We start from the raw sequence: 10196 nt of genomic DNA, 5'->3' as shown, positions 1-10196 counted from the left end.
TATTTGTTCCTAACAGGAGTTATTATGGTATTCTTTGTTCCTAACAGGAGTTGTTATGGTATTATTTGTTCCTAACAGGAGATATTATGGTATTATTTGTTCCTAACAGGAGATATTATGGTATTCTTTGTTCCTAACATGAGTTATTATGGTATTCTTTGTTCCTAACAGGAGTTATTATGGTATTCTTTCTTCCTAACAGGAGATATTATGGTATTCTTTGTTCCTAACAGGAGTTATTATGGTATTCTGACTGTTGACAGACGCGTTTAAATCACATGCGACTCAGAAAACTACTATGGTTGACTTGAAGTGTGTTACTTATCCTCTTACACTGGGTGTGAAATGTAATAAGTGTTATCATGCTTACGTAGGTGTTTGCTGTTGTCAGTATATGTATTTGTGTATACAGATGTTTTATATCCCACTATTATTATTATTATTATTATTATTATTATCATTATTGTTTTTGTTATCATTATTGGGTTTTTTTCTCTTTCCTTCCTCAGTTATATTATGTTTGGAAATGTTCTGTCTCTTGTATCCTAATTGACAAAAATGATCTCTTTTTGGTTGGGGGGGGGGGGGGGGGGTATTTTTTTTTCTGTCTGTTACTTCTGTTCATGTTTTTCGCTGCTGTTGTGTTTGTAATGTGGTCATACTATGTGGTAATAATATTCCAGACCTTTTCCTCCCATGATGCTGCAGTATGATCAGTGATGATATATAGCCTCTTTGGAGCTCTGTTGCATGTCAAGTTTTGCCCCACAGCAAAATTCAGCTGTGGGCCTTTATTATATGTATCCTGTTGTCTTTAACTACCCATCAATTATAGTGCACATTGCAGACTGCATATGGCAGCTCCACTATACTTTGCCCTGAGCCAGAAAGCAGTCCGTACTTATGGTCCATCTGTGTGTGCAATGGTGGAAGAAATAATTGGACTGAGACTGATATGTTAAATACATTTCACAAAATACATTATTAAAGATACGGCTCAGAAGGAGCGTCAAATTTAGCCCAAGACATAGCTCGAATAATTTTCTTCTGCAGAGTTATCAATTTCCCCTAGGTGACTGGGAAATGTATTGCACCAAATAATATTACAATAATTAAGATGAGGCTCAAATAATGACCGATATTAATGTTGCTTCACCAGGTAAAAAATGCCTCAACTTAAAAAATAATCCAACATATTTAGATAATTTCTTAGTTTATACATCAATATGGCCCCTGAAATCTACGAACTCGTCCATATGAACTCCAAGGAAACTGGTGGACTTCATTCTTTCAATAGGACTGTCATTTATTTTAATATCAATAAGTTCGAGATTGCTTTCGATTTCTGTTTGAACGAAAAATTATAAAATTTGTCTTGTTTATATTTAGTGATAATTTATTGCATTAAATGTTCTTGTGTGATAAGAATAAATTAGTATCACCTGCGAACAAAACTTTATGTAGGATGCTAGAACCATGTATAAAATCATTTATATATAAAATAAAGAGGAGCGATCCTAGGATAGATCCCTGGGGGACACCATATTCTACTGTTTTACATTCAGATTTGTGATTTAATATAGAGACATATTGTTTCCTCCCAAACATGTAGCTACGAAACCAACTGAGAGCAGTACCTCTGACACCATAATATTGAAGTTTATTTAAAATAATTTCAAAATCAATTGTGTCAAAAGCCTTAGACAAATCAAGGAAAACTCCAATGCCTAACTCGCCTATATCTATACAATCATACATTTTTTCCAAGAGATTCAAAATCGCCATAGAGGTGGAACTCTCTTTCCTAAAGCCATACTGTTGTGGAGATAGAATTTTAAATTTTTCTAAAAAGTCACTCAGTCTACTAAAAACAACTCTCTCCAGTACCTTGGAGAGGACAGGTAAAATAGATATGGGTCTATAATTATGTAAGTCATTTTTATCCCCAGACTTAAACACTGGTACGATTTTTGACATATCAGGCACAACTCCACAAAGTAAGGAGAGATTGATAGAGTAGACCAGTGGCTCCAAAATTTCATTTATAATAGCTGCAAGAATTTTACTGCAAATGTTATCTACATCAGCTGTGTGTGAGCTCTTCATTTTCAAAACAATTTTCAACACTGTGTCTCTAATAGTTGGCTTAAGGGAAAAAAAGAGTTCAAATGATTGCCTTTGAGATATTGTCTAAATGTGGCATTGTGTGGTTGATTAATCTTTTGATATAGTTTTTTTCCAATAGAAACAAAATGATCGTTAAATATATTGGCGAGTTCATCATTATTGGTTGCATTTCCCTTGATTTTGGTATCAGGAAGAGTAGTATTTTTATGCTTACGACAGAGGATTTCATTTAGTACCTGCCAAGATTTCTTTTGGTCACCCCGATCATTTTTAATGCGCTCAGTGTAGTACCTTCGCTTACTCATGCGAATTACTTGTGTGAGCCTATTTCTATACTTTGAATATGTATCTTTACCTCACCAGGGTTTTTAACAAATCGTTTGTATAATTTCTTTTTATTGATAGATTTTATAATACCCTTTGTGAGCCAGGACTTCTGTTTAATGGCATTTTGCTTTATGAGTCTTTCAGGTATAGTACAAACCATAGAATCAGTAATTTCATTAATTAGTTCATTATATGCAGTATTCTGGTCCTTACAGTTATAGACAGAATCCCACGTTTTAGTTTGCAGGTTTGCACATAGTTTTTGTAAAGATTTTTCATTTAAAACCCTAAATTTAGTTTTGGTGGGGGAATCATCAACAATCTTAACAAGGTCAGTGAATAAAACGATAGGATAATGATCAGTTAGATCTGAGAATATTGTACCAGAATCTATACAAGCTTTGTGAGAATTTGTGAAAATATTGTAGATTTTTGTCCTACTAGACTCTGTAACTCTAGTGAATACATTGATTGTAGGAAAACATTTAAAAGAAAAGTAGAATATTAATAAAGTCATTTGTCATAGTATATCATCCTTTGCGAGGTCTATGTTAAAGTCCCCGAGAATGAAACATTTTTTATCTGTTTTGTTTATACAATATAAACCATCGGCAATACTAAATTCCTTACAAATACTAACTGAGAGTTCATAGGCTGCATACAAATAGACTCCTCCTCCTGATCTACCAGATCTATTTTTGTTGTAGAATTTATATCCATCAAGATTAAGAATGTCCATATGAGATCCTTCATTTAGCCAGGTTATCACAACAAACACACAGAGCGGACATGGGCGGCCCACGAGTCAATTTCCAAATATCTATAAATTGTTAAAATGGTGTTGGAAGCAAACAGACCACTGCATCTAAATGACTGAGTTAAGTTGTTGCAAATCTCCACCGCTGTTTGTCTGTGTCTGCTGCACACAGAGGGTTCAGCTCCGCCCCCGAGACGCAAGACAGTCTGTTCACGGCAGGAATGCTGCTATTCCTCCTCGATGTTCTGTATAAAAGGTCTGGATACTGAATTAAGGCTGATTTAGGGCGCACTCAAACTAGGGCCAGTTGTTCCGTACCGTGCTGAAGCACGGATGTCCCCCCTCCCCTGTCCCCCGCTGACCCGCACTACCTCAAACCCAAGTGTACTCAAGCACGGTTGCCTCCGACACGTTGCGCAAAACATAGACAGTTTACTCTCATAAAACATGCACAGGTGTGTGTTGGCGTGCTGTGTGCTGGTAAAACACAACACAACACAGCCAATCAATTAACACAACGCACTATGATTCAAAAGTGCAAGCTTGTTCTTCTGAGTCATGCCTGTGTAGTATGCAGTACTAGATACTTGTGTAAAAAAGACTGGTAAAAACAGACGTACTGATTAAACTCTTTATGCCAGTAAAAGTAAGACTTAGTTTAATGACTTAGAAGTCACCAAATGACTTTAACGAATTTCGTAGTAAAATATTACTTTTGTGAGGGTCACAGTCACAGATAATAAACTTAGCATTTCATAATTGTGGTAGCAGCGGTGCAGCAGATGTAATGAAGTCAACGCAGCACGCTGGATGCAAACTAATATTAAGCCTATAGTCTTTTCATTATAATGTCGATGGACATAAATTGAGTTCTTTTGCCTTAATAATGATACAATAATATACAAAAAATGGTCTGATTGGGAACCCATATATGCATAATGTCTCCACGTTGCATATAGTGTTGCTTGAAATGACCAGTGTTGCCTTTTAAAAATCGTCGATTTCCAGGGATTCCCTGGAAAATTGGCTTATTTTCCCGGCATTTAAAATGTCTTATTTTCAGGAAAAATATGAATCCCTAGTGCGCATGTGTGACCAAGTGTACCGTGCTCAAGCACACCTCTTCCAACCTTACCGTACCAGGGAAGTGTACCGTACTCAAGCACGGTACACTTGCACTGACACTAGCCAAATAATCTGGATTTTAGGGGGCAAACGTGCTTGGGCACGGTACGATTACCTAGTGTGAATACGCCCTTAGGCTTCTGCGTCGGAACAACGGCGTGCACCTCCAAAAAATCCTAACTACGCGTCGAGGCGACGCAGACCGCAAGGGCTGTGATTGGTTTGCTTGGTAGCGACGTATTTCCGATATCGTGAACTTCCGGTTGCCTGCCTATACCCCGCCATTGGATCAGGGAGGTAAACACAATGAAAATGGACCAAGTAGAAAAGCGTCTTATTGAACAAGTGCAATAAAAGCACATTTTCTTCAACATTCAACAACTGCAGCAAGATCCTCTCTCTTTCGGTTGCCATTGTTGTTTACTGTGACTGGAAAAGCCGGAAGCTAAACAAAGAATCAACTAGAGACACCAATAACCATTCAGGAAATGAGCACATTCCCCTACCGTTCTGGCGGTGAATTGCACCACGACAAAACAAGATGCATTCCCTCGAGGCAGAACTTCGAAAGGTAAACGACGGCGTCGTTCCGACGCAGAAGCCTAAATCAGCCTTTAGCTGTGGTCGAGCGAGCTAGAGAGTGAATGAAGTGATGGAGCGCTGACAGTAAGAAAGCTGGTGAATCAGATCAATAAAACGTTATTTTGTGATTGTTTCACAGCACAAATAAACTTCCCCACACATCTCCACTCAACCCTGCAGCTCAGCCTCAAACCACTGAATCGTTAGTTACGTATTGTAACTCCAGATTCTATGAGTATAGGCGCAGCCCTCTAAGAGCTATCGCTATTAGGTTTATCCCTCGCGCACCTGCGCAGTCCTGAGAAAAAATAGTCAACGCCCCTCCACGGGGGGCCCCACCTACACGGTGTATAATAACCATGCTGACCTACAATCAGCTCCCAAAAAGAGGCTTTTCTTTTAGTCACAAGGAACCAGTGGGGCCCCTAGCTTAGAGGGCTGCGCCTATACTCATAGAATCTGGAGTTACAATACGTAACTAACGTTATTAGTTAAAGCTACGCCCTCTAAGAGCTATCGCTATTGGGATAAGGGCGTAGCAGGATATAGTCCATGCCACACTGGTGCCAAACAGTACCACAAGCACAGAAATACCCGCCATTTAAAATAACCACAGCTCCATCCATGCCCAACCAATACGCCATGCGTAATGACGCAGTCCACATTCCCCAGAATGTACTGAGGAGAAAGGAAGTTGGGGAGAAAATCAAGCCTGCTGTGATGAATGAAGACAAGCGTTACGTACTGTAACAGTCCAAATAAAGAACAGAAACGGAGCGAAACATGAGGAATGATGAAGTCTCGCATTGCAACAGAGGAACAAAGTAGAGACGAGAATAACACATCACTCTGACAGAACACTCAGAACAGAGTGAGTCATGGAAAACTGGGACACATCCCGCAGATAAAAGCGAACAAAAGAGCAGGGGGAAGACCAAGATGCCGTGGCGCATATGTCTCCCACCGTCATTCCTCCATGTAAGGCTGTGGAGGACGTGATTCCCCTGGTGGAATGCGTACGCACTAGACAGAGAAGATGAGACATGGCTTCTTCCTCCGATATGTGAGGAGGGGGGAAGAACCCCTCCAGCATTATCACTCGCGATCTAAACGAACTGGTGATGCTTTTAGGAATAAAAGCCGGGTTCAACAGCGGGTGACTGAAGACTGATCTGTCACCAAAACCTTCGTGACATGACGAAACAGCCACAGCATAAGTTTTAACCATGCTGAAAGCCAGATTCCTGTCAACCAGTGTTTGCAGGTAAGAAAGCACATGAGGCAGAGGACACGCAGTGGGGTCCAAATCCCTTTCTACGCACCAGCGTTGAAAGGCCGCCCACTTCGCTGTGTATGACGCTCTAGTAGACGCGGCCCGTGCGCTCTGGATCGTGCGCACAACAGCCAGAGAGAGGCCTTCTAGACCTCTCTAAACGTTCCCGTTCAGCGGCCAGGCCCATAACCGTTGACCCAGTACTGGGTAACTCCTGATCGCCGGTCCTGCCTGTAAGAGCGCGTCCCCGCGCCACGGCTGTTCCCAGGGCCGGCCCGACACTAGCCGTCGCAGACATGGAAACCATGACGCACTCGTGCGCTCTGGGGCTATCAGAACCATGGACCGCTGCTCCTCCCGCACTCTGTCCAGAACCCGAGGGATGAGCGGAACCAGTGGGAAAGCGTACAGAAACATCCTGGGCCACGGACGATGTGCAAACGCGTCCACTCCCATCGGAGGATTGTCTTGTGCGCTCAGACTGAACCACAGGACGCACTGTGCGTTCCCGCGTGCAGCAAACAGATCCATTTCGGCTCTGCCGAATCTGCACAACACCCGGTATATTCGCTGCTCTGATGGACAGATAGTGTGCGTGTGTCCAGCATAAGAGCTGTCTCGCCATGTCTAGCAGCTGAGCGGATCAAACACCCCCTTGACGATTTATGTAAGCTGCTGTAGCTTTGTTGTCTGTGCGAATCAGCACATGCTGATTGCACAGCACGGGGGCGAAGTGCTGGACCACCTTCCACACTGGGAGAAGTTCCAGTGCATTTATGTGGAGAGACATGTGAGCTGGCCACCGGCCAGCACGGCCCCCCCCCCAGCCTGAGAGAGATGCGTCTGTGAACACTGAGATGTGTGACGTAGCTCTGCCCAGGGGAATCCCCTCCGACAGGATGCGGGGATTCCCCCAGTAATCCAAATCGGGGCCCACGGAGGGAGGAACGGAGATCATTCTTCTCCGTGACGCAACAGGAGATTGTCCAAGTAAAAAGCACTCTCATTCCTTTTTGGTGTAACGGCTGCAGAGCTGTTTCCATACATTTCGAGAAAGTGCGAGGGGCCAGGGAATAACCGAACGGCAGGCGGTTGTACTGGTATTGAATGCCCTGAAACGAAAAGCGCAGGAACTGCCTGTGCTTTGGAATGATGGGAACGTGAAAATATGCGTCTTTCAGATCCACTGACACACAGTAATCTCAGAGACGCACACATTCCAGCACTCTCTTGATTGTCAGCATGTGGAAAGGTCTGACCATTATTGATTTGTTGAACAGGGACAGATCTAGGATGGGTCTCCCCCCCCCCGTTTTCTTGGGAACCAGAAAGTAACGGGAGTAAAAACCCCGGTTTTCCTCTCCGCGGGGAACTTTGGAGATTGCATTTTTTGCCAGAAGTTCCTGCAACTCTGACTGGAGAGCTACATGCTGGTCCTGCGATGACAGGACCGTCTCAACAATCCTGTTGAAACGGGGAGGCGGAGAGGCAAATTGCAGGGTGTAGCCCCTGCTTATCAGCCTGCTCATCCAGCTGTCCATCACGCAAACGCACTGTCACACCGAGGAGCGCTCTGGGGGGCTGCTGATGAAAGGGCCGACAAGGAATCCCGAGAGCTGCGTTGCAGCGGGGGATTGACCTGAAGCCAGGCTAGCATTAACAGCAGTGACTCTGTCAGCGCTCTCACTCACTGATGAGAGGAAGGAGCCGCTGCACACAGGCAGGAGTGTGTGTGTGCTGTCCACACGAGGCACACGTGCAGCTCTCGTGGAGCTTTCGTGGGCTCATTGTCACACAGGTCGCCATTAGAAGCACGTGTTGGGGAAAACTCTGTTTGACAAACAGAGGGTGTGTAGTGCTTTAAAACGTTGAGGCCGAGCTGTCTGCTAACCGGCAGGTTAGGGAGAGCTGGCTCGCATCGTGTGGGGAACATGTGAGTAACTACAACTGCATCAGCAGAGACAGGTGTAGGTTGTTTGTGCGGTAGGATATTGCTCCTTAGGGGGAGATGTTTTATTTCAAAACAGTCTGCCCAGCGGGTGTTGAGGTCGAAGCTGAGGACGCAGCCATCCGAGCAGGACGGACACGGCCTGTCGTCCCCCAAAGAGGCTACCGTCGCCGTCGACATGGTGAGATATCCTTTTTAAAATACTGTAGATCTTCGTCGTTCAGTTAGAGTTTTCAAGACTTGCAGCTTGGTGGCTGAAAGAAAATGGGAGCTGATTGTAGGTCAGCACGGTTATTATACACTGTGTAGGTGGGGCCCCCTGTTGGGGGGCGTTGACTATTTTTTCTAAGGACTGCGCAGGTGTGCGAGGGATAAACCCAATAGCGATGGCTCTTAGAGGGCGTAGCCTATATGATATAGAACTGAAATGCTGTTAAGCACACAGCAGCAACGTTATTATGCTGGTTTGGTTGGTTCAGTGTAAGAAAGCAAAGGCTCAATGAGAGATCTTCTTTATGGCTATGATGATGATCTCTGTATTAAAGAGTAGTATGTTTCACCTCTGGTGGAGCTGAGCATCAGTGTGTGCTGCTCACACAGAGACAGTGAACCAGGTGAAAACTGGAGGTGACAACTACACTCCTTATGTTACTGTGAGTGCAAGAAAATCTACGAAGTGGTTATTTGATTTTCGTTTTAAAATTCTAAAGATTAAATTGAAATACAAGCAGTTTTTCTTCTTCCTGGTCAAATAGTATATATATATAATAATTTGAGCAGAAATTTTAATAATGGTTTGATTTTCTTTTCATATTTAGAATAATAAAATGACCCGTTTACTCATATTATGAGACTGGATGTTGTCATCAAGGCAAGAGTGCAATAAAGATCAATAAAAAATAAAAATCCTCTCTGTGTCAATGCAATGGTCTGATGGACCGTTTGAGTTTTTATAATGTTAATAACAATTTTCTGAAGCCCATAAAGTGTTAAAATAAAATACAAACCATTTCTGAACATTTATATGTCCGACCCCCACTGTGGTTATACAGACTGCAGTATGCCTTATTATTGCCTGTAAGCGTTTCCATTTCATTTAAAAGAGAAGCAATGGTTAGTGGATGAAATATAATCTTGTTCAGCAGGAGAACAATTTGCGGTTTTCTCAGCTGTTTCCACCTTGTTTTACCTTAAATCCTAGGAAGCAACCGCAAAAGGGTTCCTATGAAAAGGTAGATGGTGAACAGCTAATGACTTGGTCGGAAAAGATTTTTGTAAGGACCAACAACTACAAGCAAGTGTGTGTGTGTGTGTGTGTGTGTGTGTGTGTGTGTGTGTGTGTGTGTTAGTTTGTGTTATTTGGATTAAACATACATTTATCTGAGATGTTTAAAATATCTGAGGGAATAATAAAAGTATTACAAGATTTTGACACAGCACCCAACACAAGACCATGCCTCAGGTTTAGGCAAACATGCAGAATCTCCCTTAGACCCTTATAATTTCAGTTCATATTGAGCTTTATTGGTGCATTTCAGTCCAGTTGAGTTTTAACATTGATTTGACTTGTATTTGAATTGATTTACAAAGTGTTGGCATCAGTTTCTACATCTTTTTCTGTGTTCACATTTACAAGAACACAGACTATGTTAAAGGTCAGAGCTGCCAGAGGAGGGAGTAGATGACCCATATTAAAAGGTTCCTTTTGCTAACAGAGGATCTATATTAAGTTGATTTGTATTATATGTATATGATTCATATTATCCAGTTCATTTGTCCCACATAATGCAATCTTCCTAAAATGTACTTCCTGCCATCTGTGTGTGTACATTTGTATGTAGCTCCTGCTTTGCAATGTGTGCTCACTGGAGATAAGAGTCAAATAAATCAGACCCTCGTGTGAGGAAAAAAGTAAATCCAAAAGTGTTTAGGAAATGGAACAGTTTGACATTCACTCTTGGATTCCTCCACCTGAAACTCAGTAAAGTCTGCAACTTTCAAACAATATTACACAAGAGATGAATGTGTGGAAAAAGTGTGTTATCCTGATGTGGGGG

This window comes from Scomber scombrus, chromosome 4, assembly GCF_963691925.1.
Source record: "Scomber scombrus chromosome 4, fScoSco1.1, whole genome shotgun sequence".
NCBI classification, from domain to species: domain Eukaryota; kingdom Metazoa; phylum Chordata; class Actinopteri; order Scombriformes; family Scombridae; genus Scomber; species Scomber scombrus.
The sequence above is the reverse complement of the archived record's forward strand: the minus strand, read 5'-3'. Positions refer to the sequence as shown.